Below are 24,094 nucleotides of genomic sequence, written 5' to 3' on the forward strand. Positions count from 1 at the left end.
CTACTTAGCTTAAAAACCTAGTGAAAATAAGATTGGGAAAACAATTAAAACACTGAAAATTTATGAGAGCAGTCCATTAACATTATTTACAGAATGTACTTTGGTAATTTCTCTGAGCTGCATCTTCAGCCTAAAAGAGCATTACAGAGAAAAGCTGCACCCAGTAAAGAATCATTGAAACATTATTTTAAGGGGTATTTGTATAAATTTTGATTTTAATGGAAACTGAGGTAATGAAAAACATAAAATACTACAAAACCTTATCTCTCCCAACATTTAAAACCAGAAATTTTTGTTAATTATTTTTTAAGACAAAAAATACATCCTTATTTGTAATGTTGGGCTTTTTCAAGACGAATGAACTGAATACAATTTAGTTCAGAAAAACTGGAAAGGGCAGGCTTACACTAATCTCTCTGGATCTGTAAATGCAGAAAATATCAAAAGAGAATTGTGTGCACCAAAGGGCTATCAAAATGATGGTATAAGAAACAGTGCTACATAACAGTTTTGTGTAATTTTTGGATTTATTTGAGACTTGTTTAATATTTGAAAATAGTTTCTGCAACAATTAATAAATTAGAAGCTTATCTGGATTAAAAAAAAAAAAAAAAGAAAACTCAAAACCCCCCAACTTCAAGTTACCATGTTACAAAGTGAATTGTTCTACAGCTGCAAAATCAAGTGCCTTATCTTGATTTAGCATCAAGTTAATGATTTTCATTTCTTTTGCATGTGTCAGCATTAATGGAGGCAGGCTTCGGTAAAGCCTTGCATGTAAAGATGGTGCTGAGCAGACTAGATTCATTTCTGTTGAATGCTTTTTGCATTTTTTTAATAACACACAAAGGGAGACTTCAAATCAGGCTGAACTTCAAGCAAAAGTTAATGCTATTCTCTTTTGGGTTCAACCACCCACTTTGCTTAAGGTCACTAGTTGAGGCTAATGCTGCACAGAGGGGCTGTAGCAAACTTGGCATCTCCTTGATTAGGCTCCCTGCTGATCTAATACACATACCAACTCACTTGCCAAGTCAAATAACACATTTAGTGAATTGGAAATAAGATTTAAGTGGGCCTGCACAATGCGGCTTGCCCTCTCATCTTTTTACCGAATCCTTCTCTTTGTATGTTTCACTGTGAAAACTGCTCTTGTTAGAGGACTTAATCTTCATTTTTTTCCTGTAGATTATTTGGAAACAGGTCAATTGAATGTTGGGGCTTCTAACTCCTCCTACCAAAGAAAGACATGGCTTGTGGCATACTGATTGCATTATTTAATTGAAAGGCTGTTAATATTAAAAGGAAAATATTGTAGTATAAGGTTATCTTAGAGTGAAAAAAAATCTAGGATTAAATCCAACCTCTTTTTAAATAATGTGTTTACTCCTTTGTCTTCAAATCTCTTATCTCGAGAGTACTTTACATTAATTGCTGGTGAGTAGTAATTGATGGGGTTGATCATAGTACATATATTCATCTCTTGCGGCTGTACTACAGTAGTTAATTCTTAAATACAGTAAGATACAATAGAGTGACATTTCTACAATGCCTTTCATAAAAGCAAAGTAAATCACTTCACATAGTGCTTGACTTTGAACTATTCTGTATTTCAATGAAAGAAAATCAGGACTGAAGTTAAAGCCTTCAAAGTTTGTTCACTTTTTAAATTAATTTTAGAAGGAAAGAAGCTACAGTGTATAGTATACTTCAAGATTTAGCACAGATTTGTCTTGTACTTTAATGACATTTATGCTTCGATAAACTGCATCTGTCTCATATCTCCATTTTTGTTATTCAGGGTTATGATTTATATTGACTTTTTAATTATCTTCTAATCTCTTGTGGTTACACATATCTATGAGCATCTCTTCATTGTTTAACTCCTGAAATAAGAACTTGCTTCGGGAGGTATTCTTGTTCTCTTATTTTTTTTCTTTCTTTTCTTCCTTTTTTTAAATTTTTTTTTTATTATTTTTTTTTTTAACAAATACAGGGGTACAATAATACAGAGTGGAAAGTTGAAAAAAACCATGACATTTATAACATCCCATCAAAGACAGGAGATTTTAAGTACTACATTAAAAGGGAAAAATTTATCTGTGTGACCTACAGCTGCAAGATGAAATGACTCTTTTTCTTCCAGAGTAATGGCTAGTGCACTTGACTTCTAATGAATTCACTTACTACATTTTAATCCCCAGTAAGGGATTTTGAGGTATCAGCAAAACATCCTGGAATATTTTTTGTGACCATCTGTGCACTTTCAGTCTAGCTTTTAAAGACAAGCACTTGTTGATGTTGCAGCACACCTTTGGTGGGAGCTCAGGCGAATGGGATAACATATATATTCATCCTGCTAACTTATTCAAGCAAAGCAGTGAGGAGGAAATCTCTTCTGCTCTCAGGTCCGTTTGTGGTTCTGCAAAGGATTAGTAAATAGAAGAGATGCTCTCCCTTGCCATTGCCCTCAGAAAAGAGAAAATGTGTTACCATCATAAGATCCATGTATAGCTGGGTCAAGAACTAGGTCTTTATTCCTCAGGGAATCATTAACAGCCTTCAGGTCAAGTGGGAAAAAAAAATGCATGTTTATAGGAAAGAATTATTTTTTTGTTGTATTTCTGAATCGTTCACAAGTCAAAGCAACATTTATCATTCTAAGACCTGATTTTCAATTTCATAGTAGCTTGCCCAATCTAAACCATCAAAGTGGAGAATCACATGGTCCAGGCTTCATGCTAAATACTTTCAAAGTTTCAGTTAAAGTATTTAGTATTGTCTAAGATCAAACATGAAAAAATGTAGCAGTTTGTCAGTAGCTCAAACATTTAATTAAGAAGATACAATCTTCCTTATTTGAGGAAATAACTTGAAGCATGTTTAAGAACAATCCTAAAATCACAGAGTCATATCCTATTAGTATTAAGAAAATCCTCCAGCATAGATGAAGACATTTTGCATCCAACAAGATGAGGCAGCACATGCTCAGGTAACAGCTGCTAGTAGTGTAACTAAATGCTTGTAAAACTGCATCTGTAGCCATGGAGCTTACAAAGAAAAAACACGATTTCCATAATTGTTCCTTCCAAGATTGTCTCAGTGACCCAGTGCCACAGGTGGAGTGGAACCTTCAGACAAAGTTTATTAAAGAAGCCCAACTGCTGAGTCGCAAAGTGCAGAAAGGATGTCCATGCTTTCTGAACTCTTTCTTGGAGAGGACTGAAGGTGTGATCGGATCCAAACTTAGCCCCAGGCTTTGTCAGTGGTGTGAGGTGCCAATTTATTTCCCTCAGCACTGCTTGTCAGAGGCTGTGCAGGAGAGGATGCACACGTGCCACTGCAGGAGGCAGCAGGAGAAGGTGAAGGAAAGCCTTGTCTCTGCAGAGCCTTTGCCCAGCAGCCAGTTCATGTCTCAGCCGGGCCAGGCAGGCGGCAGCAGACACTGAACCCTCCGGAGGGGCTCTCCAGCCAGATGGAAAAAGGTCTGCACCCATGGGCTACAGAGGAAGGTTAAGACTGGGCCAGCGCTCTCCTGTCCGCAGGCAGGCCGTGGGAGGAACCAGGGCATAGAAAAGCAACTGAGTCACAGCTCTGGGCCTTTTTGCTCTGCCTCTAGCCAGCTGTCTGCTTCTCGCCCTGGCCCTAGCCTGTTTTTGTCCTTTTTGCCCCAGCTCCAGCCTGCTTTATGGCCTTTTTCCCCCCTCGGCCCTCACTGTCCCTCACGCCCTCGCCCTGGCCCCGCTGGGCGCTCTGCCGGACACTGACTGACCCCGAGCCCCGCCTGTGGCCCGCGTCCTACCCTGCCCCTCGCCCGTCCCTCCCCGCCTTCCTGACCGACTCCATTCCTGCGTCTCCTCTCTCTCTTTCTCTCCCCCCATGCTTCTTCATTTTCCTTCCTTTAATGTCTTTTCATACCTTCTTTAGTAGGGCAACTCCCTCTTTGTTACCAAGAAATGGTTCTCAGATAAAATAGTGTCTTGTTTGACTAAATTTCATCCTAGACCATCTGTTTTAGGAAATCCTTGGGGTTCCTGTCACCTCGGGGTGAGGCGTAGCGACCCGGTTCGTGGGTGACACGACGGCTAAACTTACAGGCCTGTCGGGCAAATCACGTGCGAACACCAATGTGGTGGACGGTGAAAAGCCTTTATTTCCGGTGAGCTAGGTTTTATATCACCGAGACATGATGACGTAATCACCGTAGTATTATGGGTTATAGAACATTGTAGAAGGAGGGACCCTATCTTCGCGTACAACGCGAGATCTTCCGACTGGGGTTCCCTGTCTACCCACATCATCTCCCCCCCTCTCCATGAACAGAACTTTATAACAAATGACTTATGTAATTAACAATAAACCGTGAACTTGTTAGTAACAAACGTGAAACAAAACCACGGTGTGTTAGTACGAACTGTCATGCAAACTTAGGTTAACTGTCTCTGCTCTAAATATAAAATGTCTATCTTATCTAAACGGGTTTTTATGAACTGGGCTAACTTATTAAGAAGACAAGGACCGAAAATAAGTATGAACACAACAACGATAACTGGTCCTGCTAACGTAGAAATAAGGGTGATAATCCAAGGGGATTGGCTGAACATCGAATTAAACCAGTTTTGTTGGGAACGTTGCCAGCTACGTTGTTCGAGTCTCTGTTGTAGCTCTGCCATGGACTGCTTGATTGGCCCTGAGTAATTGGCATAGAAACAACACTTCTCATCCAAGGCAGCGCACAAACCTCCTTGATGCATGAGTAAAATGTCCAGTCCTCGTCTGTTTTGCAGCACAACCTCTGCAAGGGAGTTGAGGGATCGCTCTAAGTTGGAAATGGACTCTTGGATCCTGTGTAAGTCCTCGTCAACTGTGGTTTGTAGTTGGGCCAGACCTTGATTTTGGGTCACTAAAGCTGACACACCTGTTGCTGCGCCTGTTGCTCCTAAGCCTAAAAGCACTGCGAGGCTGACAGCGGTGATGAGCTCTCGCCTTTGCCGTGGGAAACCTCTCTCCTGGTGGGAAGGTAATTCGTCTCCCGGGAAGTATAGGATCCTAGGGATGACAACCACTTGGACACAGAAATCATTAGCTTCGTCAAAGTGTTTGATGGAAATGCATGGAGTAACACCTGTGGAGCTACAGGCCCAGATTCCTGAGGTTGCTGGAATTACCCAGGACTTGGTCTTATCCAGGGTCACAGGAGTGCTACAAATTTCCTCATGGTGTTGTATTGCCTGTCTGTTACCTATGCAAATGCCTTTGCCTGAAACCTGCTCTAGTGTGATTCCCTTGCGAGGGGTGTTCCACAGGCATCGCTTGGGGTTATTTGCTCTGGAGTAGCTAAACATGGTGTTAAGGGCTACCCCTTCGTAAAAGGGCGGGTTGGCATCATAGCAAAGCCAACAAGACCGGGTAAGGTCTGGCTTTGTGGCATTTAACGATAGGAATGCGGCATTCAACATGCGGTGAAAGAGGGCATGGGAAGTCAGTGCAAGTGCACCATCAAGTGTTGATGTGGCACTAGTGAGGCTAGGCGTGGGATTGCTGTTTATGTGGTTGTATTGTTGGGCCACGACTCTATTGGGTCCGAGAGCGGTGTGGTGCGGTGGTGAAGCTCTGACAATTTGAACGATTGTGCCTGGGTCTGTATCCCAACTATGAAGGAATACTGACCACTTTTGTCCTAGCGACCAGCTGGTGTCCTGAGGTTGCAGGACTGTTACATTTAGGTGGGAACAGCTTCCTCTGGCAGTGACCATACCGCTCTTTCCAAACATGGGCCGTTTACAGCCTTTGGGCCAAAAACCCATGTCTAGGAAACTACCTTTCCTAGCTGGTGTCCACTGGTTACTGGTGACAATGGTTTCACAACCCCAATACCCACAAAACCCGTACCCAGGATGGGTGCAGTAGCTTTTACCAGGGTTGACACTAGGGCACCAGTATGTTCCCCAATTAATGTAGGCAAAAGGTTTTCCCTGACTAGGGTCTATTCCTATGTCATCGGTGTTAAAGATGTCATTGATTTGAACAATGAAGCTAGGGGCATTAGACACAGTTTGAGCGATTACTCTACCGTCCACAGGATTGCGAAGTGTCCAGGTGTACGGCCGGTAAGGATGCACATCTGGTTCTCCCTGTCCACTGCGAGGCAGGCTTAGAAACAGGAAAGCACAAAGGCACAGACGTTGTGAAACTGCCGATGTCCATGTTGAGGACGAGAAGCGGGGTCGAGGTGGAGGATCAGAGCGGTAGACCTGCCAAAAGAAACTCTGAAGTCCCATTAGCCAAGCCATACAACACAGGCTTTAATGATTTCAATGGACACCACTTAATGATGTTATCTTTCTCCACTGCGGCATACCCTCGACCTGTCAGGACCAATTTCCATCCTGATTCCCAATCCAACACTCTCCCAGCTGAGCTATTTCGGCTGCCTTCCGTCAGACCAGTCTGTCCTGCAGCCCAGCTACGACGTCCTGCACAACTCCAGCGCGATTCGCGCAGAAGCAGCACTTTTTCTTTAGGGCAGCACAGAGGTGTTTCCGTCGCATGAGCCGAAGGCTGAGATTTTGCTTCGCCCTGCAAAACAACGTCGAAGAGAGAGGAGACCGACCCCTCTACAAGGGACGTGGATCTCCCAACAGAGTCAGCGGAGGAGCCAAAGCCTTGGGTGTAAATACAAGGGCTTAGTTTACTGCAGTTGCAAGCCTGCGCTGTGGGCGCGTCATTTGACCGCTTGCTCTGACTGGTGTCTGGATCAGTGCCGGAAGTCGACTGACTCGAGGTTTCCGGGCTGCGGTGCCTTTTTGTTGGGCTTCGCCCTCTCCCTTTTCCAGGGACGGGTTTGTCCCCTCCCTTTCTCCGCGTTCCTTCCAGCGGGTTCTTTCCCTTACTAGAAGACACTCTAGAGCATGCTCTCCGATTGGACCGTGAGCTCTCCTCCCCTTCACTCTCAGTGCTGTCCGCCCGCCTCCCCTTAGACTCCCGATCGCGAATGTCCGCGCACGCTAGACACCCTTCGTTTCGCCCCTTGCTCGTGTTCCCGGCGCCATTACACGGCGCGTATGGTGGGGGCCTTTCCTCAACATCTCCAGGGCCCGCGGTGTCGGGCGCGCCCCGCGGCTCCGCAGCATCGGTACACCCCGGCGGCAAAGTGTGTTCCGCGGCCAAACCTGCGTCAGAGCCGGGCAGGCGGAATGGCGACTCGGGTCGCCCGTCATCATTAGATGGCTCGTTAGAATCGGTGGGGCAATCAATACACGTGGTCTGAGTGGCAGCTCCTACCCCCACCCGTGGTGTAACTTTTAAACAGCTTTGAGCTGCCTTCCAAACTTTCTGCTCGTGAAGCGCTTTTCTCAGCGCTTCCATAACTCTCGCCCAGCTTTTAAGGCACTTGCTGGACTTAAAGCGCAACACGTCATTCGTGAGCGCCTCGGTACACCTGACCCAGCAATCTGGGTGTAATATATCTACCGGATCATCAATGATACATAATTCTAGCAATCTAGTAATCGCGCGTTCAAAGTCCCCTGATTTGCAGTCTATATCCCACTGCTTGTGCAGCTGCATAACTACCTTGCCGAGCGACTGCATCTCGGCGGTACGGGAGCGTCCTCCCCGCTGGAGTCGGTCCTGCCGCTCCAGCCGTCCCCAGCGTCCGGCGAGACTCCCGAACTCCGGCCGCTCGAACCCGCGTGTATCGGGGAGCGGTCCCGGGTTTCAGCACCACTTGTCGCCTCGGGGTGAGGCGTAGCGACCCGGTTCATGGGTGACACGACGGCTAAACTTACAGGCCTGTCGGGCAAATCACGCGCGAACACCAATGTGGTGGACGGTGAAAAGCCTTTATTTCCGGTGAGCTAGGTTTTATATCACCGAGATATGATGACGTAATCACCGTAGTATTATGGGTTATAGAACATTGTAGAAGGAGGGACCCTATCTTCGCGTACAACGCGAGATCTTCCGACCGGGGTTCCCTGTCTACCCACATCAGGTTCCCCATAGTGGAACGCGATAAATGGTTTATGTGTAAAGTGTTATAGAGGTTTCATTGAACCTTTAGACAGTTTTCACCCACATGATAAACCATGGCAAACCAGATACATTTCTATAAATATAAATTAATTATTATGATAATGATTAGACAAATAGATTCAATCAGAATTATTTATCACACAGTACAGGAGCTGTAACTACTACAATAGTACAATGCATTGTATAAGCAATATTAAAGCAATTATATTAAAGCAATTGTATTAAAACCAGTAAACCAAACTATTAGAGATTGATGTAAACCAAATTATTAAATAGAGATTGATGTTACTCACCTACACCAACAACCAGGGGCAAGTGTCTTTTGCTCAGCCTCCAGAAGTAACCTTGAGCATCATCCCCAGTCAAGGGAGTAATCTCCACACGTATTCCAACCAGTCATATGTTAGAAGACTTCTATTAAAAAGAACTAAGCCATTACAGTTTAAAACTATTCACTATCAGTCGTATGTCTCCAGCCACTTGTGTAAGCTCAGCATTTCTAGATAAGTTGTTAGTAGTGCCACATGTTTGTTCCTTTATCAGGATACTTTATCTGATCTACCACATCTTCATCTCAGTCTCCAGTTGTTTAACTTTGGGATTGATGAGGCAGACTAGTTTCAGCATTATTCAACACCAAAGCAGAATGACACCTCTGTCCACCACTGGTCATTTTGCAAACAGGACATTGTTAGAGTTGGTTTATCTCGTTCTAGGCAGAGCATCCTGCTACATCCACAAATCAATGGAACCTAATGGGTACATCCAAGAATCCTCAGAGCTACCTGATGTCATTGCTCTCTCTGTTTTTGAGATCTTGGGAACCTGGAAACATCCCATCTGAGTGGAAGCTGGCTAACTTTGTCCCAGTTTTCAAGAAGGGCATGAAGGAGGACCCTGGAAACGACAGGCCTATCAGTCTCAGTTCAGTGCTTGGTAAATATATGAATAAGATTATTCAGGGAGGTATTGAAAAACACCCGAAAGACAACGCAGTCATCAGTCAGAGCCAGCACAGCTTCACGAGAGAGAAGTCCTGCTTATCAAACCTGACTTCCTTTTACAACAAAGTAACCCACCTGGCTGATTTAGGAAAGTAAATATAATTTTTCTGGACTTCAGCAAAACTCTTGATACTGTCTCTCCCATTATCCTTCTGGACAAAATGTCTGGCATACATCCCAATAATCATGTTTGTACACAACTGGCTCATGGGTTGTACACAAAGTATTATAGTGAATGGGGTGACATCAGACTGGTGATTTGTCATGGGTGGGGCTCCACAGGGCTCCATTATCAGCCCAGTTCTCTTCAACATCATCATTAACAATTTGGACAAAGGACTTGAAGGAAAATTTAGTAAATTTGCTGATGATCATAAGCTGGGAGGACCTGTTGCCTCCCTCAGAGTCAGGGAGGCCCTGCAGAGAGACTTCAGCAAATTACAGCACTGAGCAATCACCAACCATATGAAGTTCAACAAGGGAAAGTGCCAGATTCTGCACCTGGGATGGGGCAACCCTGCACGTATGGACAGTCTGGGGAATGAGATGCTGGAAAGCAGCTCCATGGAAAGGGACCTGGGGGTCCTGGTCAGTGGCAAGTTGAACATGAGCCAGCAGTCCCTGGGAGCCAGGAGGGCCAAGCGTGTCCTGGGGGGCATCAGGCCCAGCATCTCCAGCTGGGCAAGGGAGGGGATTGTCCCAATTTGCTCTGCCCTGTGGCCCTCTCACCTTGAATATTGTGTGCAGTTTTGGGCACCACAGTATAAAACACATCAAGCTATTAGAGAGAATCTAAAGGAGAGCTACAAAGATAGTGAAAGCTCTGGAGGGCAAGCCAGCTGAGGTCATTTGGTCTATTCAGCCTGGAGAAGAAGAGGCTGAGGGGAGAGTTATTGTGGTCTTCAACATGATCATGAGGGGAAGCAGAAGGCAGGTACTGATCTCTGCTGTGAGATCAGTGACAAGACTCACTTGTGACCCATTAATTAATTGTCTGAAGCTCTGACAGGGGAGGCTTAGGTTTGATACCAGGTAAAAGGTTTTTCATGCAGGGGGTGGTTGAGCACTGGAACATGCGCTCCATGAAAGTGGGGAGACATGATACCAACCCTGTCTGAATTCAAGAAGTGTTTGGACAATGCTCTCAGGCCCAGGGTGTGATTCTAAAGGTGTCCTATGCAGGGAAAAGAGTTGGACTCAACGAACATGATAGTTTGAAGTCTGCTTATTCTATGGTTCTAGAAATTTGTAATGTATATCAGTTGGTTTGTAGTCCAGATTTTGGTTCATTTCTGAGGTGAAATGCAGATCTCTAGATTCTGAACACAAAATCCAAATTTCCATTTCTTCTTTGACATTGGAGGATTCACAATTAAAAGCCACCTTGGAAGCAGAGATTTAAGTGACTTGCTCAGCACCACATGAAAAGTATTTTGTAGCATAAGATTCAACTCTGGAGCATCGCATATGTCTTTCTTCTTTCTTGTCCATTTTACAATCTGAACATGAAGTACCACAGAGACCCTTGGTCAAAGACACTTATTTGTGAAGGGAGACTCTTCTCATACCTGATAACATCACCTCTCCTTCCTCCTTCTGAGCCTGAGTAAGAGCCAGCACTGTCCCCAGATGGCTAAGAAGGCCCATGGCACCCTGGCCTGTATCAGGAATAGTGTGACCAGCAGGACCAGGGAAGTCAATCTTCCCCTGTTCTCAGTGCTGGTGAGGCTGCTCCTTGAGTGCTGTGCCCAGCTCCTCAATTTAGGAAGGATGTTGAGGTGCTGGAGAGTGTCCAGGGAAGGGCAAAGGAGCTGGTGAAGGGTCTGGAGCACAAGTCCTGTGAGGAGCAGCTGAGGGAGCTGGAGGTGTTTAGCCTGGAGAAAAGGAGGCTCAGGGGCGACCTTTCACTCTGTAATTCCCTGAAAGGAGGATGTAGCCAGGTGAGGGTCAGTCTCTTCTCCTGGGCAACCACTGACTGGACAAGAGGACATACCAGAGGAGTTTAAGGCTGGACATTAGGAAGAATTTTTTCACAGGAAGTGATGGGGCATTGGAAAGGGCTGCTGAGGGATGTGGTGGAGTCCCTGGAGTCCTCCTGGAGTCACCGTTCCTGGAGTTGTTTAAGAAAAGACTGAGTGTTGGACTTAGTGCTATGGTGTAGTTGACAGGATGGTGCTAGGTCATAGGCTGGGCTTGATGATGGTCAAGATCTTTTCCAATCTAAATGATTCTGTGATTCTGAAATTTCCACAGGGAAGTAAAATCTGTATTCACTATTAAATAGCTATAATAAACATGAATCATAATTCCTCTTTTTTATGGGGGAAAGTTAAGGACAAGCAATAAGAATTTATAGCGTGTTCTTAACTGTTTGGTATTTAAGCTTATAAAGTTGACCAGGTTTTTACAAAATTTCCAAATGTTTTGTAGAATGTATTTATGAATGTAAAGTGTCTCCCTCATTCAGAGATACAATACTTCATATTAGCTTTTTGTAAATTAATTAAAGAAAAAAAAATATTATAATTCACCATTTACATTTTCCTTGACTCTCCCTTGTCACACTTTCAATTTATAAGTTTAATCCTTCAGTGTTTTTGAGAATCTGTGTATACATATAAATGTTTGCATTTTTTTTCTTTTGATAGATATTAGTCCATTTTTGTGCTCCTCTATGCCCATATATTAGTCCATTATTTTGACTTAATTGCACTGTTATGAAGCCCAGAGGCATTAACATCTAACTCATCATGGAAAAAGCAAAGTTGAAGGGTTTGCAAGGTACATGGGATTGACTGACCAAAATGTTGAAGTTTTGCATAAATTTCTGTCTTGTTTCTTCTGCAATGCCATGGCATAGCACAGGTAAACCAACTGTAAGGTGTTAGGGAAGTGAGACATTTTCACCTTGGTGTACTCTGTCAGCAGAGGAACATAAAAGCAGCGTATTAATGCTGCTCCAGTTGGTGCAATTTCTCCATCTAGATGAATTTCCTCGTCTTGCAACTCTATGGAATGACTCCTACCACTTTAAGATTCTAATAACAGACAAGTTTTAATATTGATGATCCTAAAAGGACAGCATGTGAGCTGGGAGCAGCTGATGTCCAAGAAGCTGTTGATGAGACTCAGATGCAAAATAAGAAGATATTGGTACTGGGAGATCATGACTTAGTATTTTTCAGCTTTGGATCATTTAATTCCATCTGCCAAAATTCCCACAGTACTTTTCATCAGACTGCTGGTACTTCTATTTTTCATGATGACTTTAATGATTTGCGATGGATTTCTGATAGGGTGGTAAATACAGATGCAGAATACTCCATAGACAATTCTAATTGTACAGACAATAACATGGTTTATGTTCGAACCAAAACCAGTTATAAAAGAGATCATCAAATTGTTTTCTCCACTAAATTATGTGTTTGTGTCATTTTCCTTGTTTTAGGCAGATCATTTAAAATTTATTTTATAATTTTCTTCCAAATTTCTTGTAAAAGTATGAAATTACACAAAATTTTAACATGCATAAAATACTCTGATATAATTATCTTTTTCCTCTGACTGAAAGATATTTTAGATCCCTAGCTTGCATTCTAATAGTTTTGAAGTAGCTTTATAAATACCACTGTCAGCAGCCTAGATGACTACTTTTATAAAAAACCAAGAGGAAAACCAATACCAATTTCTATGTGACTTGTGTGAAAAGACTTCATATAGCTCAAAAATGTGCAAGTTAAATCTCAATAAATCCTTGGTGGTTATTAAAATTTATTTATATATATAAATATAAATATTTAAAATAATTTAAATGGACATATTTATCATATAAGAGATGCAGGTCTCATATCCACAGTAGATCTGTAGGTAGTTAGATCTAAGTAGAAAGTATTTGTTTCTAAATAAATTGGACCCTCAAATTACTTTTTCAAGCTATCATCTTTCTCCATTAGGTTGTAATATTGTAACAGCCAAATATTTTCAAAATAAAGTGTACTTTGATAGGAATACAGTGTATGAATAAAGTAGCTTCAATGTATGATTCCGCTGCACCAAGATTTACAGTCCCAATGTATGCCTAACATCTTCTTCCTGTGAAATATGGATATCCATACGTAAGTCCATGCAGACTGCAGTATTACTAAAAAAGTCAAAGTTCTTAGGTCTTTATGATGTTTTTGAAACAATAATCACGAGATTTTTCAAAAGATATCATGATTTTAACTGTCTCATCTACTTGGGTCTTTAAGGGTTTTCTGTGTTATTCCACATGACACAAAATAATGATAGCTCATCTAGCATAAGCAGCACAGCGCTGGAACTGATAATTAGTTCCGACAATTTGCTATAATGCAGTTATTTTTCCACTGCTGAAAAGAATCTATCATGCATCGATAGAGTACACTTTCTATCTCTCAAACAACATATATTTAACTTTTTGCAGCAACCTATGGGAATACAGGTAATATTCTTTAACCTACTGCTAACTCTGAAGGCTTATCTTGATCAATAGTGTGATTTAGTTCTATATGTCACATTTCAACCTAAAAAATGTCATTTTTAAAATAAAAAGCCTTGTAGTTTGATCCTGCGATCTTAATAGCTGACCAAATGCTTCACACAGTAAGATTTGTGGTAAAAAGGATGAAATTTGCTGTGTTGACAAGTAAAGCTGCAGTGTTTATTCCCAGTGGGGCTGGGAATTGAGCTCAGTTTCTCTGTTCTGGCTTCCAGTGTAGCCATAGCACATTACAATTGGAAAGAAGAAAACAAGACAGGTCTCCACAGAAAAAGTAGTTAGGAGTACCACTTCCAGAGATGTTTCTCATATTTCCCATACAATGAAAGATTGTATGTTAAGTTACTTAAATTTTAAAAAGCCTTTGTGAAAATGTAAAGCTTAGGTTCAAACTTCACTATAAAAATTTCATTTACACTCAGGGTAAAAATTCTCACTTGAAATAATAGGTATGTTTCAACAGATTTAAATGTACGTTGTCATTAGGAAGAATACATTTTACTATTCCACTCCCCTGTGACAGTTAATTTTTATTTTTCCTGTTCAAGATGCTTCTTTTATGCTAAATTAACACCAGAGAAAATACAAAGACATGAAAGTTCTGCTTTTTGAAGAGTTTCCCATAATTTAGAACAGTAATCACACAAAGAAAACAAACAAAAAACTCAACTCCAAAATATGAAAATAACCATCTACACTCAAATAACAAGAGATACCAGAAAAGCTCCATGCAATCTAATTCCACAGCACCTCGTCTTCTGAAGTCAGCATTCTTTTCTGATATGCAAGGAGTAGAATAAAATTGCAAAGGAAAATTTGGGATTCTAAACATAAAAAGAAAGTAGAACGTAAAATGCAGGATTATAACTTACTGTATTTTACTTGTTCTTGCAGTGAATCATGCATTTGCCTTTGATTCCCATACAGGAGAATGAAAATTCTGTAAAAACTGGCAATAAACAAAATCACTAGAAAATATTATTGTTAGAAGGCTTAGAGCCCTGAGCTTTTGTTAACAATAGGTTTAAGCTTTTCTAACACTAACTTTTTGTAACAATTTATTCACACAAGAAATACTGTCTGAAGTTGCAAAATAACTTAATTAAAACAGGTATGTAACTTAAGAGGAACAGAAGCTCCCTGGTACTCCTTAAACAACTTACTTATATTGGGTTTAAATTCCATTCAATTGTTTTACATTCATTTGATTCGTGGTCTCTCACTTTGCCTTCCTAAGACATACATGAAACAATATTGAACTCATTTCAATTTTTACAACACTGTGAAATTGTTCCTGCATTTTCTTATTATCTGAGTTGATGGACTAATTAGAAGCAGTCAAGGTTATATCTAGGTGTTACAATAAAAAATGTTTCTAATTGCCCCAAGACTGAGGATAATTCAATTACAAATCGTTTCAGTTTGATTCATTCCTTTCTTCCTAAGGAAGGATTATGTTGATGGGTTTCAGGTAATGGAACTGGGTGGCTTAGGAGGGGCATTAAAACATCCTTACCGTTTTAACTAATGTGATTAAGTTTTATGAAGTTTGTTTTTCTTCTCAAAGTCTTACAGAGGTCAAGTACTCATGTGATTCCCTTGGAGCAGTGGTTGAGAAGTTGGATGAATTGAGGACACAGTAGTAATCTCTTGAAATGTGTTCATTAGTTCTAAAAAGATTTGAGAAAGTTATTTTCCACCTCACACAACTTTAGTTAATAAATAGGGAGTGGGAGCATGGAGGGGGGGAAACCACAATGCTTTTCAAGTCCGTAATTAGTAATTTTTTTCTACAAGATCTCTTCCTAGATAACCCTGTTACTGGTCCACATTTCTGTGGTCATTTGTGAGTAGACAGTCAGGGTTGACAAATATTTGGAAGTTGACTTGTTGAGTTCAAACCTTTGCCATGTCAGTAATCTAAACTGAACTAGTTACTTACTGAACTTGCAGGAAAAGATATCATCATCAACTAGGATGAGAGGGGAATTCAAACTTTTTTTGAGAATTCTTCTACTTTCCTGTTAGGAAAGTGTTGCAATTTACAGCTTTTTATTCCTTATTTTAACGGTTTCATGTGCCTGCATGCTCTAAAAAATCAAAATAATAATTAATATTAGAAATACAGTAATTTAAGGCTTTAAAATATTGCTAAAATATATTTTTTATTGTTAATCTGGTACTTGACACACCAGGAAAAATGCCAAGTGTTGATTCAATGTACAAATAAATTACACAGTGTCATGAAATATATTTTGGGATATGAGTGGTATAAATAATGCCCTTGAGAACACCATATCAATAGTGGAAAGATTCTTAACTCCATTTTTAAAGCTGAACTAGTCATTACCACCCCTGTACCAGGTTACACACTAGGGGAAGAGGTGTCCCTCCACAGACCTCTGTAAGTTTCACAAATGTAATCATGTACACTTTGTGATTCATTGGTGGGATCTGGTCCACATTTTCTTGGTTACTGTCATGTAAATTATGAAATGTTTAAATTTTTTTAGTTGCCAAAATTCTTGAGGAGTGTAATTTTTACAAATGAATGAGCACATATTGATAAAAACACTTGCCTTGACACCAATTAACTGATGATTTTAAAGGCTTAGAGCCAGGGACAGTATTTTTTAAATGTGGTGGTATTCAGCATGAATGAAAGGCATGTTAAACGTCATGGAAGCAGATGTCAAAATATCAGGAGCTCACTCTGTAGAGAAACTTCAGCCTCTCTGCCATAACCACATGACAAGGGGTGGCAAAGACTTTTTAATGCATGAGTTGTCAGGGTGCAAGCCTGCTCTGACACAGATGCCTTGTGGGAGGGCCTCAAGCAGTGATATCGCTATCCCTCAGTACTGCAGCTGTGTTATATTCATAAATCTACTCTATAGACTCAATGTTATAAGAAGAAAAAAAAAATAAAAAACAACACTGAAGAAAACCACAGAGGATAGAGAACTCAGCAGCCCTTTATAAATATTAAAATAAGAATTAGAAATTCTAAAGTTGCAAAAATGACAGGAAAAGAGTACAAAAATTGAATAATACCAGATTTTCTTCTCGTAAGCTTTTCCAGGTTCATTTTTGAAGCCCATTTTGTTTATGGACTATTTGAAAATAGTAAACAATTAGTTAGACTTTATTAACATTTTAAAACATTGAATTGATGAAGCAAATATATACACGATTTCATTCATTCTATAACTCTTGGTGTTTGTCTGTAAAATTCCAAAGGTTTTTTTAACTCAATGGCATACTTTTCATTGACAAATTATTGTGATTACAAACAATGTTAAAAATGTTATTAAGTAATGTTAATAAGTAGAAATAATTTGTTTGTTAGAGATTATTTGTTTGCCTCTGAACAAGACGTGGAAGCAAATATAGCATGTGCTGGTAACACATAATTTTTAAAGTTGTTGTGCAGTAGTAATAGCGGCCATTACACCTATGAGTAAACTTAAAACATATTTTAGTGTCTGTTCACTATTAATGAATTCTCTTTGAAACCTCCAGAATTTTTGTCTTACAGTATTAACAATCAGGAGGCAAAAACTGATTAATTTGGTGTGGAACCAGACATTTTTCTGTACAAGTCAAAACAATAAGATTTAAAAAAAAATAAAATCTATTTATTTTACTTCTATACAAGGTCCATTGTGAAACCAGATATTTCACTATATCAGGGTTTTACTCCTGGAGCAGACATCAAAACAGTGTAAGGGCAGTATTGTGAGTTTGTAAGTACATAATATGTGGTGTAATAACTTGATGATGTTCAGAAATAACTATCTGAACTATTTAATTTCCCTTTTTTGTAGTCAAATGTCTCAGAATAAAAAAATCAGTCACGCAGTTTAAACAAAATCATTATCAAAATGATTAATTGGTTTATTAGCAACACTTAATTCACGTGTAATCATTAAATGATGTGTTTATTACCAATGTCAATAAAAGAACAAAAAAGGTTCTAAAGGAGAGTGGTAAGAGTAGTGCTGGAAAAAATATTTTTCCCCAAATAAGCAATTTGACATAAACCCTTCTTGTTGATTTGTTATTAGTACAATTTTCTAAATTGTTGTCAGATTTTGGGTTGCTTGCTTTGTTTGCGGAGGATTTTCTCTTAAAACATTTTCATTCCCCTATTCCATTACAAATTCATAAAACCCAAGAAGTCATTATGTAAAAAGTGTGTTATCCCCATACAACCACTGATGTGCATTGATGCATTTGGTTTTTTCTTTTGGGGAGCATCAAAGTTTTTCAGTTGAAGTAAAGTGAAAGAGCTAATAAAAATGTGTTATAATTAAGTTATTTGCTTTCCTTTTTGGTCTGAACAAAAACTCTGTTGTGTTTAAGAAGCACTGGTTTATTAAATAAATATGGTTTCATAGAAAAAGAAAGTGTAATTTTAGATTATATGTAAAAGTAAAATTAATATATCTATTCATGAGGCAGTTGCTTTTTTTTAGTATCTTATTAGATGTCTAATAAGGGGGTTTTAAAAGGTGGTGAAGCCTTCTTGCAAAAACATTTCCATTTCTTGAAAATAATCTCAATATGAATCCTCAGAATATACATTGTAGAGGCCTTCATTTTGTTTTGTATAACTCTTTTCTGTCATGTCTGATTTTGAAGTCAAGACAAAACAAATTAGATAGCCTTCAGAGTTTATTCTTATTTAAAAGCTTAGATTCACTCAAAATTTTCATCACATTAAAGGATTTTCAGGAGTATATTAAATGCCTTTGTTCTGATCATGAGCTTAAACTCAAGATTAAGACAAGTGCACAGAAATGATAAAACTTTCAGTAATAATTTTGGACCCTAACTAAAATGCATCTTGTTTTACTATAAACATGTTCCCCCATCTCACCATGTGCCTTTTCATTTTTATCTAAAAATTAGCTATCTCATTGTAATGGTCAAACCAGCCAAGTATTGCTATCTTTGCTTTATTATTCCTATCTAAGGAATTCATGCTTATGATCCTTTTTGACTTTATATAGCATCTTTGTACCAATTAAATTCACTTCAAACTAAAGTTATTGTACTTGACTGCATAAATGTGTCTTAATTACATGAATAGAACTATAGCCAGATCCCTGAATCAGTGTGAATTAAAACATCATTTCACAGCCAAACAGAAACATGTTCCCAATCACTGCACTTGAATTACTGTTATATAGCTTGGGGCTTGTATTAAAATCACTGAATAATTGCAATCAGATTATTATAATCAAGTACAGGAGTAGTAATTACAGGTTACAGTCATTTTAAGCTGCCCTTAAAGTCCCATATACTGATCATATGCATATTAAAAGTTTATGTTAGTGATAAAATTAATGAACAGCATTGTAAGCTCCTGTCTGTGAGATAGGTGTCATGTATTTTACCATATAAAGAGTTGACTTTGCAAAGCAAGGACAGCCAGCCTATTTACATTCTTTTTTTGTGTGTTCTCATCAGAAAGTTATCAACAAGGATGGGGAAAAAAAATCTTCCATCTATTTGCAGCATAATCTGCTGCTTTACTCTATCCAAATTTTAGTGCTACTCAAGAATATCATTTGTCATTGTAAGATTCCACCAGGAGCATTGTTTACACCTATTTATTACACTCACTATTAAGACAATATTAACTCAAGAGAATTGAGCACACGACAGAAGGAATATGAAACTTTGTCAGCATTTAGACATTAGACACATAAACATGGAGTTTTATCTCTGGTGGCTATTGGACAACAGCATGGAGTAGAAATTCATTTAGGATACGAAGAATAAGTATTTAAACTTTTCTAGCCTGCTTCATGTACTGCTTTTGAAAAGGCCATAAAGTAAATAGGTGCTTCTGATATCCTGAGAACTTCATTAAAATCAGAAATCCATCCCATAATATTATTCTGATTGAAAAAGAAGAGAAAGGGAAAAATCTTTCTATTTTACCTATAATCATCTTGGTTTTTTAATCAAATTATTAATATGGAATAAGAGATATGAACTGCGTTGTGATGGTCTGAGTCTAGAACTAGATCCTGAACTGAAATAATCATGAGGCCTCTTATTGCAGAGGAATATCTTATGAACATGCATGCTAACAACAAATCATTTCATTATGGTTTTACAGAAGAAAGGAAACATATGTGCAGGAGGAAGGCTAGCTGAAGCAAACACAGTGAACACGCAGAGGGACCATGCAAAGAAACACAATGTTGAGGGGTCTAAAGGGGTATTTTCTCAGGGCCTTTATTCAAACAGTTGGCAGGGGATAAATGTATGAAATTAAATGTGAATGAATAAGAAAAACTTGCAAAGATGGACGACCAGACTACTCCTTTTCTTGCTTCAGACTTCTTCCAGCCACCACAACAGCCAGCATAAGCCAGAAGAAAGGCAAACCAAATCCTCAGGATGTCACTGCAGGTAAATTACATGCTATGTTTCAGTATTTGGGTTGCAGAGAAGCCACGTTCACTCTCTGGTTGCCCAGAGTGGTTGGCTTAAGATGCTGGACAAAGCCAAAGGGGGGTGAACAACATGAATGAATCACAGGCCCCAGAAGAAGGAGGTTTTCTCCAACAGGATAATAAATTCTCAGGACCTGCCAGTGAGCTTTAGAGCTAATAAAGTATCTGCTGTAATTTATAACACGATTTTTATAAACAAACTTTGCAAAAAACAGATACCTGTTTAATTACTGAGGTGTAACATCTGCAGGGATATCCAACCATGACATCTTCTGAGAGCTCAGAAGAGGCGGAGGAGTCTGGGAAGCTTGGTTGTCATTACAGAAGCATTCAGCTTCTTGGAGTGAACAGGTTGGCTTCGATGCTAGGACAGATGATGCTTCTAACCAGTGTATAATGAGAAAACTTAAACAGATGAACAGACACACTTCAGAGAATTCTTTAAAAAACGGTGTCTAGCAAATACTTTATGATACAATGGTTTACAATATCACCATTAATGAAATATATCTCAGTGAAAAGGACAGACGAATGGATTTTCACTTGCAAAGCATAGTAAGGTCAATTATTTCCAAAAAAACTGCTGACATGTACTTCACCTCATCCCCATAACACACATAAAGGTATTATGTATTTCTCCAGGAAGCTCACTTAGGAAAAATTGCGACAGTCAAAACACTGCATGGGAAATAAGAAAGGATAAACCTAAAAGTTTAAATTGCCTGTAGAGGTCAGGAACATTCCCATAGTGTAAGTAATCATGGTTTTATTGGTATTGAAGTGTATCTACAGCTGCAGAGAGAAAGTATTGCTCTCTTCTCAAGCAGCAGGAATAGCCCTTCTAGCCTCTCCCATCTTGTGGATGCACAAGTCTATGCATTTTGAAATGCTCTTAGCAAGAACATGGTACGTACTGGATATAAATCTGACATGTCACAACTACAGTTAAGAGTGAAGTCTGAAGGACTTCATGTATCCTGAGCTATTATATTCACAAAGTTAGTTTATTTATAAATATTTCAATGCCTTTCTTTTAGGAAACTTCCTGGATTTGGAGATCTCTGTGGAGTATCGTGGTGAAGTGATGAGTTTTTAATGAGAAGCGGTTGTGACTGGAGTGAGGGGGGTTCATCATGAGGAACACCCCACTTGCTCTATGGCTGGTCCTGTGAATATGAGCTAGTAGAGATGTGATAGTTTCTAGTAACAAGAAGGGATTTCTGTTTTTCTCTCTTAATGTTTGCTTTTAAAAGCCTATGGTTTGTAGCATTTGGGGAAATTCATAAAAAGTGAAATTTTGATAAGCAAACTGTTGAGCAAGAAAAACTCACTGATAGAAACTGGCGCATAATTACTTCAGTATTCCCTACAGAACTTTTTAAAAAAAAAAATTATTAATTTCTCCTTTTCTATCACACACTTTGAAGATATTTTACGATCCTTTAAGTCTTCCTTTAACATTACACTCACGACTTCAGACCAGATATATTTTTAAGAGTTCTTACAACAATCAAGGTATGGACTCAGACCAGCAGGGATACTGAGAGGTTTATTCAGAGAAACCAGCTGGTTTTATACACTTCTTCAAGACACAGCGTTTCCTTATATGGTGTTTTTCACTAAGCAACCTATTACACACTGCCATGTGTAGCAACACGCTTTCCTAATGTCCTTCCATGGGGTGACCAGGTGCTGCTCAGGTGTCCAGCAGCTTCCAGCAGGCTCCTCTCCGTGGGGCATCTGCCACATCGCATTTCCTCCGCCCAAGGCCAGGCAGAGACAAGCCTCTCTGTGCTGCCATGGCATTCTGCAGGTGTGTCCCACAGCCTGTAGCTCAACTCTGTATCTTCTCTCTCTCTCTATCTACAATTCCCCTTTTTTTTGTTTTATATGAACAAGAATCACAAAACAAAACACTCCCAGTCCTAGAACATGTTTGGCCCACTGCCCAAACTAAACAAGCTCTATTCATCTGGTTCCCTCAGCTTCCCCACGAGCTGATGATGAAGGCAGAGTAACCAAGGCTGGCCAGACCACTATTGCAGGTACCCATCATGGACCGGGATCTGTGGAAACACAATCATATCCTCGCCCCCTGGTTATCAAGGGAAAGAGTCCTTCCCATTTTCCATGTTCAAGATTCCTAACAAGTACTTGAGCTTTTTCTAAGTGAGCCTGTGACTCACTAAAATGTCACTGGACAGTGGTTAGGTCATTCTGAATGCGATTCAAAAAATTAAGAACATATAAGGCCTTCTGCAGTCTTTCACAGGGTGTATATCCCATCTTAACACTCCCTCTTTTTTGTTGTAACAACATAGACTTGAGAATGGGCCCATTCAACAACCACTTGACCTGTACAGAAATATGTAAGACCTGTGACATGGCGTACCCCCCCCGCCAAATGAAAAAGATTCGGACATCTGTTTGGATATATAGGCCAACCCATTATCATCTCTATGGAGAAAGGTACTCAAGGACTGCAAAAGCAGACATAAAATGACACTGGACATCTTTTGCATGTTCACCTGTACAGGCAGAGGCAAAAACACACATGGAAAAGGTATAAATTGTAACATGAACATATTTTAACCTTACAAATTAATGTAACAATGTGTAACAAAACATGCACTTCTCTTACTATGAACACTAGAACAATATACCTAATAAAACAATCATCAGCTGCCTAAATACCACCACCCAGAGTCTGCAATCACTGGGGAGCCCCATTTCACAGTAAGGACCTGGAGGACCTTTCCCAGGAAAGGTTTCCAGGTTTTCCTTGAAAGGGAGTCCAGCTTTTTGAAGATCATCAAGTCAAAGTGACTTGATTACATTTTTAGTGCAGAAACACTGGGGTGTGGTGGCATACTTCCTTCAACCAGCCAGGGCCAGGGCTCAACCAGGGCCCAAGCCTTGTCTGGAACTGTTTCCCTAAAATACTCTACAAGCAAACCTCTATTAATATCAGTTAGGAACATAATCTCACAAGATCTTATATTCCCATGAACAGGGGGACAGATCAAAACACCCAGTAACTGTTAACAATACACTTCTCTTTCCCATAAATGGAGAGACAGTGATTTAGCAGAGAGAACCTAGGGAAACAAAATTATTACGGAAATTTTCTGCCTACGGATGGGAACTGGAAATATGCAATACAAAAAAGAGTTAATGACTTTGTGTCAGGATTATTACAGGAACACCCATAACAAAAAGCAATCAGAACAATGCAGGCATTCACAAGGTGATATGGTAAAAAACCAATCATTGAGATAGGGTCCAGGGTTGTGGCAACATTGCAGCATATGGTAGTCCTGACTGTAGGGACTCCACAGGCACAGTAATGTCATAAGATTGTGCAGCTTGTTCCATGTTCCACTTGTTTTCTGAATAACATACACAGGAGAGTTCCACAGACCAGCTGCAGGAATGACACATCCAGCCTGCAGCCACCCCTGCACAAGCCAGTGCAAATGCTACAGCTTCTCCCAAGAAACAGGCCACCAGCCCACCCAATTCTCTTCTCCAGCACAGAACTGGCTCATAAGGGTCCGCAGGAGAAATCCATGGCAGGCAGGTGGCCCAGGAGCACACCAGTGGGTGCTCACAAGTGCCACCTGACTCCCTGGCCCACATGCAGACAGCTATGCTCGTCCCACCAGACTGCTGAGATGCTGGCCCACCACTTGCCACCATGCCCCAGCTGTGTCATGTGCTCACTGCTGGGCCATGTGCTCACTGCAGTGCCATGTGCTCACTGCTGTGCCATGTGCTCACTGCTGGGCCATGTGCTCACTGCTGGGCCATGTGCTCACTGCTGGGCCATGTGCTCACTGCTGGGCCATGTGCTCACTGCTGGGCCATGTGCTCACTGCAGTGCCATGTGCTCACTGCAGTGCCATGTGCTCACTGCTGGGGAGGCTGTGCCATGTGCTCACTGCTGTGCCATGTGCTCACTGCTGGGCCATGTGCTCACTGCTGGGCCATGTGCTCACTGCAGTGCCATGTGCTCACTGCTGGGCCATGTGCTCACTGCAGTGTCATGTGCTCACTGCTGG

The sequence above is a fragment of the Poecile atricapillus genome, chromosome Z (genome assembly GCF_030490865.1).
Source record: "Poecile atricapillus isolate bPoeAtr1 chromosome Z, bPoeAtr1.hap1, whole genome shotgun sequence".
In the NCBI taxonomy this organism is placed as follows: domain Eukaryota; kingdom Metazoa; phylum Chordata; class Aves; order Passeriformes; family Paridae; genus Poecile; species Poecile atricapillus.